Source organism: Physcomitrium patens, chromosome 20, assembly GCF_059467195.1.
Source record: "Physcomitrium patens ecotype Gransden chromosome 20, ASM5946719v1, whole genome shotgun sequence".
Lineage (NCBI taxonomy): Eukaryota > Viridiplantae > Streptophyta > Bryopsida > Funariales > Funariaceae > Physcomitrium > Physcomitrium patens.
The window spans coordinates 15200417-15206526 of record NC_143429.1 but is presented as its reverse complement, the minus strand read 5'-3'; the positions used below and the strand labels follow the sequence as shown (position 1 = coordinate 15206526).

The window sequence follows — 6110 nt, the reverse complement described above, 5'->3', positions numbered from 1 at the left end:
ACTGTTTTGTGAAATCGAGTTACGTCTGTGATTGAAGAATTAAAAGGATGTCTATAGGATTGAGTATGCGGAGTGAATGAAATTTATTGGATTAATCTAACAAGACAATCAGTGGATACAAGATCGTAAGTATAAAGCGGTATCGAAGATTCTACTTAGTGAGAAATTTTTCTAGTTAGATGAGTAAAACATTGAATACTTGACTCAGTCACACAAGTACTCTCATTGATGTACGTATTGGCTTATTTTGGTATTGTCAGTAACCCAATTTGTGTTGTAGAAGGTGCAAATAATGGCACCTCTTTTTTTATTTTCTCCATAAATAAAAAGTGGTTGTTACCATATAAAAAAAATGGTAAAAGAAATGAAAATTTGTTCATACTAAGATTACATTTTGCCTAATTCATTCGACTAACTTTGAATCACCAGAACGCTTGTCCCTGTTCATTTCTTTTTTCCAACTTATTACAGTGTAGCATGACATCCTAAGTATTATCGAAGCAATATCAAAGTGGAAACATATACAATAGAGGATAATGATGGCAAAACAACGCATTTATACTCTGCAAATAGTTAAGCCTCAGCAATAAAAACAGTGTTCCAAGTCAACATCCAATGATACTATATCAAGTCTCTCAAATCGTTTGAGATAAGGCGATCCAGGATACTATTTTGTTTGTTTGTTAGTTTTTCTGTCTTTATTTCTTCTTATGTTGTTTTCTGCTTCCTTTGTAACCAGCTTCTATCACTTGCAATTGGTCATCCAAGCCAATCGAATCCTTTTTTTTTTTTTTTTTTTTTTTTTTTTTATATATCTTACTCCTGAAACCAATGTTGAGTAGATATTGTGAGCCTTGTCTATGCGTGTGTGTACTGCTCAATGCAATTGGATACACCATTATTTGTTAGTAGGATCATTATTATTTCTTAGATGATACAACCCATCAGTGTTCTTTTCATCCGAGTCGTCCAGGGTTTCAAGCGCATCACAGATCCCGACCCCCGTCGACCCCTTAATCACTTCCCTTCGCCCTCTCGCTACAAAACCCTGTCGTGTACCTTCCCATCACTTCGAGTTACTCGAATCTACGCTTATATATATGACGCATGTAGACAACGTGACATCTTTGTGCCACATGCAAACAACGTGAGAGCGAGGAGCCACGGATGGCAGGTAATCATGTGGTTTTTTCTTTTTTTTTGGTTCCGAGATCGTCATGGCTTTCTATGTTTCGAGTATGGTGCTCGAGGTGATGCCCAGATGCCAGACAATAGGGTTGAGTGTAAGCTCATGTTTGGTGTACCCTATGCAAGCACGTGAATAATCAAGAGGTTTTGGATTTTTTAAGAAGATTGAATATTGTAGATACTGTAAGTTATGATGTTAATCTAGCGGAAGTCCGAATCTTTTGCTATTGACTTGGGCTGTCTGGCATTCTTGCGTGATGTGTACTCAGTATTTGTTTTTCTGCTTGTTAATTTTGTGATTCCCGCTTCAGGGATGAGGATTGGCAAGAAGATGACGGGGCATTGAATAGCATATCACAATTGTATCCTAGCTAGACTTGTGCGCAATCAGATTGCGAGGTAGAAGCGGATCTGAATGATGTATAGGACGGAAGACTTCTATAACCTAGAATATGGTGAGATCATCTTCAAACTTGTTCATCTACGAATATTCTTAGTCCATTTTGAGGATTGAGCTTTCTTTGACTCACAATTGCAATCTCTCTGTGTCATATGTCTTGGAAGACTAAATGTGCTCAATCTGTTTGTGTCATATATCTTGAATGACTCAGTGTTCTCAACAGAAGATCTGACCTAGGGCTCTTCCACTGCAAGTAATACTGAACTTTAGTCGGAGATTACATTACACTTGCAATGTTCTTGATTGAACTGTCAAAAGAACATCGTACTCAGATTTGATAACTACCTGACGAGCTTCACCGGACTTATTATCAGAGTCAACACACCAGCTTCCTCGAGATAAGAAATTTCTCCAGTGTCACCGAACAATCACAACAAGAAAGATGACACAGGATCGACTGCAAGAATCTCTTTCGTAAGAGCAAAGTATCACGAATATCCAAAATAAGTAGCAAAAAATAGTACTTTCACCTTTGAAGAGGAACACTTGAAACATAACTGCGGTTGTCCAAACCAACCAACGAGTAGAAGCTTCCATTCACTTGTAACACGTTTTAGAAGACCACGTCTTTCTCCATCGACAACAAGTCCAGTTTGGAACGACACTTATCAGATAACGTCATCCTGGGCAAGCATGTGATTGACAGAAGAATGAGGAAAGACGATCTTGGATACTAGTTTTTTCTGTTTTATACTTTCTTCTTGTGTTTTTTTCCGCTTCTATCTCACCATCTTCTATTTCATGTTGTTGGTCATTGAAGCAGGCGAATCCTTTGTTTTTTTTTTTATCTTACTTTTGATACCAATGTTGAGTAGATATTGTTAAGCCCTGTGTACGTGTAGTGATGAACACAGTAAGGTATACCATTGTTTGTTAGTAGGTTCATTATTGGGTCACTTCGGATTTGCTTGAACTAGTCTCTTGCATTCATTGTTGAATTTTGGATTTTGAGGTGGAAATCGTCGTGCTGGAGCTTCACCATCTTTGCTTTTGGACGACCTCAGAATCAGTCAAATTAGAGTTAGAACGAAACTTTTTGGCAACAATTGAAGTAATAAATTGTCCCTTCGTACCTTGGATTACCCAACCAACTTATGAGAGAAGCAATGATGAACTGTGAAATATTGGATTGCTACAAATACTGGTGTTGTTAAACTTCAGCAACAAGTGAAGGATTGTTCTAGCAGTTGGTGTTGTAGTCTAAGGTGAGAAAGCGCGTTACTTTCCCTTTTTTGCAGAAATTCCCGTACCTTCATTGGTTTTATCAGTTACTATACATCACACAATCTGGTTTATTTTTAGAACTAGTTCAGTCAAGAATCTAGTCGTGATTTGATATTCACATTTACCTAAACTATTATAGTTTATCTTCATTTATACTTAATTTGGATGTTTGTCTTTGGTACACCATTGTTTGCTAGTAGGGTCATTCTAGTCCCTTGGATTATACAACCCATCAATGTTCTATTCATTCTGTCCAGGGTTTCAAGCAATCCTTACAGCTTCACCTCCTGCGTTCCCTTATACACATCCCTTTGCCCTCTCGCAGCAAAACTCTTGTTGCAGTGTGCTTAAATCTGCGCTTAAATACTTGACGCCGTGACATCTTTGTGTCGTATGCAAACAACGTGAGAGCAAGGAGCCGTGGATGGTAGGTAGTGATGTGGATTTGTTTTTGGTTCCGAGATTGTTGAGATGGCTTTCTATGTGTTTCGAGTATAGTGCTCGAGGTGATGCTCAGAAGCCAAACAATAAGATTGATCGTAAGCTCATGTTTGGTGTATCCAATGCAAGCCCGTGAACGATTGAGAGGTTTTGGGTTTTTTAAGAAGATTGAATATTGTAGATACTGTAAGTTATGATGTTAATCTAGGAGAAGTCTGATTGGCAAGAAGGTGACTTGAAGGTGACTTGACTTGGCAAGAAGATGACTTGATTATGCATTAAACAACATATCACAATTGTATCTTGGCTAGGATTGTGTGCCATCGGATTGTGAGATAGGAGTGCTTTAAAGGACGGAAGAGTTCTTCAAGTTGGAATATGGTGAGAACATCTTCAAACTTATTTATTTAGGAATGTCTATTGAGCTATTTGTTATAAAAGGGTGGACTTTTTATTGATTGATTACTTAATATGTTTCATTTGTATAATGAATGATTTAGGAAACATAAGAGATTGAAAAAAAAAAAAAACTTATAAACTTAATTAGAGGATTAGATATCATTTTAAATAGAGTAATATTATGGCATATCATATGTATAATAAGAATTAGTGTTATTAGATAATTATTGAAAGATGGATGGCATGTTGAGAAAATGATCTAGTTTAATGTTTATCAAAGATATGAATCAATTTTGTTTTTATGAAGCATGTGTAATAGTTTACATATTAATCAATTTTGTTAACATATACGTTGTCTTTGTGTGAAGGTTTTGTGGCAATCAAAGAACATTTGAAAAATCTATGGTTGTATGAGTAAGCAAAAGAGTATACTCAAGAATCCATTGCTAGTTTTATTTCAAAGTATGTACATCATTGATATTTATTTTGTGTAGATTACAAGATGTTTGAGATGAATGTTTATGTATTATTTTCTATATATATATATATATATATATGTAGAAATATTTGTTATATAGAAAATAATAAGAATTAAGAAAAAATTATAAAAAAGAATCACAAATATAAATAGAGATTTATTTAGTCTACATAACGTTTATTAATATGAAGCATGTGTAATAGTTTAAATTCATATAAACTTTACACATATCTTTGTTACATTGAATTTTTTGGTGATTAAAATTTATTGAAATATTGTAAATTATGCACTAAGGTTTTATTCATGTGATTGAAGGTGAATTATACATGTTTTCCAAATATTTGCAATGGCCTATCTTGTAAAGATGGTTATGAAGCATGTCTTAGTAATGTGGAGGTTTTTATTTGGTTGTTGTACATTTGGATTTGCACTTACTATGAATTTTAGTAACAAGTTTGTGGAGGATATTGGAGTTGTATTCAAAGCAAGAGAAGTTGATATTGGAGATGTGCTTACTCAATGCTATAATTCCAATCAAGAAATGGAGGTGTTATTGATGACTAAAGTTGTATTGAATAAAAAAAAATGTGATAATATTTGCCAACCACTTGGTGGTGTTATCAAAGTATTTGAAGTCTTAAGAGCTTGTTGGAATGGAAGAAGTGAGTATAAAATTTTATTTTGTGAATTTCAGTATATAAAATTGAGGATATACAAGTTGATAAAAGCTTATGCACAAGAACAATGGTGTGAAGCAAGTATCCTTCAAATGGAAAACAAAGAAATGTTTAGAGAGTTATTATGGGACTTGAAGACTTGTTATGATGTGAAAATTGATCTATTATCAAAGAAGTGTTCAAAAAAGATGGAGGATATTCCACTTGTATTGTTTGATGTTTCAACTCGTGAAGAAGTTAAACAAGATAGTATAGAACTTTTCAAAAGATTGGACCATAAAAGTAAAGATGTTCAATTTAAAGATTGTGAATTGGCAAACTATCTATCAACAAGATTGAGGAACTTGTGGCGTGCAGATGGTGGAGAGATGGATTTTTTGGAAGTATCAAGTGATATCAAAAGTTTAGAGCTTGGGAGAATCATAAATGAGGGTTCATATGGAGAAGTTTATGAATCTAAGTGGTTTAGACTTGCAAGTGCAACAAAAATAATGGATGCTAGTTTGAACGATATATTCATGAAAGAAGTAGATATCTTGGCTATCTCAAGCCATCCAAACTTGATCAAATATTATTATGCTACCAAAAGTAATGCAAGTGAGAATGGTGAGTCTTCAATGATGAATAATTCAAGAGAAAAAGTATACTTGGTGATGGAATTGATGCAAACAAGTTTGAGCAACATATTGGAGGCAAAAAGAATAATGCCATAATACTTTCTTATTGATGTTATTTATCAAATTGCAAGAGAAATGTGTTATCTACATGACATGCAAATTGCACATCAAGATTTAAAACCTGATAATATATTACTTAATTTTATAGATGATGGTAAATTTGGTAATGGTTTTCATTATGTTGTTGTGAAGTTGATTGATTTTGGTTGTTCAAAGATCAATGTGGGTAGGAATCCAAAAGTTAAAGAAAATACACATTTGTATGGGACTTTAAGATACATAGCTCCAGAGATATTAAAAAGTACAATGGAATCAACAAAGATATGTGCTTTTGAAGTAAATGTATATTCTTTTGCAATGACATGTTATAAGATTCTTTCAGGTGAAGATCCATTTGATGGTATCAATACTAAAAAAGAATTATTGATAAAGATTGAGAAAGGTGAAAGACCTCAATTGCCTTCAAATTATGATGGTTTGAATAAATTGATTGAAGAATGTTGGACTTTGAATCCTTCTAGAAGACCTAGTTTTGGGGACATTTGCAAGAGACTCACAACATTGAA

The 6110-nt window shown here is 34.1% G+C and overlaps 1 long non-coding RNA gene across 4 annotated transcripts; it reads left to right on the top strand.

Annotated features, from left to right (window-relative positions):
- The first annotated feature begins 875 nt into the window (after positions 1–875).
- Positions 876–4475, top strand: LOC112273140 (uncharacterized). Of its 4 annotated transcripts, none has more exons than XR_016499000.1 (6): positions 876–1174; positions 1500–1643; positions 1963–2853; positions 3130–3299; positions 3625–3694; positions 4081–4475. It is a non-coding gene; the product is annotated as an uncharacterized LOC112273140 (long non-coding RNA). The 4 variants fall into 4 exon arrangements; XR_016498999.1 differs by having other exon boundaries at positions 1800–2853; positions 4081–4184; XR_012216164.2 differs by lacking the exon at positions 3130–3299 and having other exon boundaries at positions 1800–2853; positions 4081–4324.
- The last annotated feature ends 1635 nt before the right edge of the window (positions 4476–6110 follow it).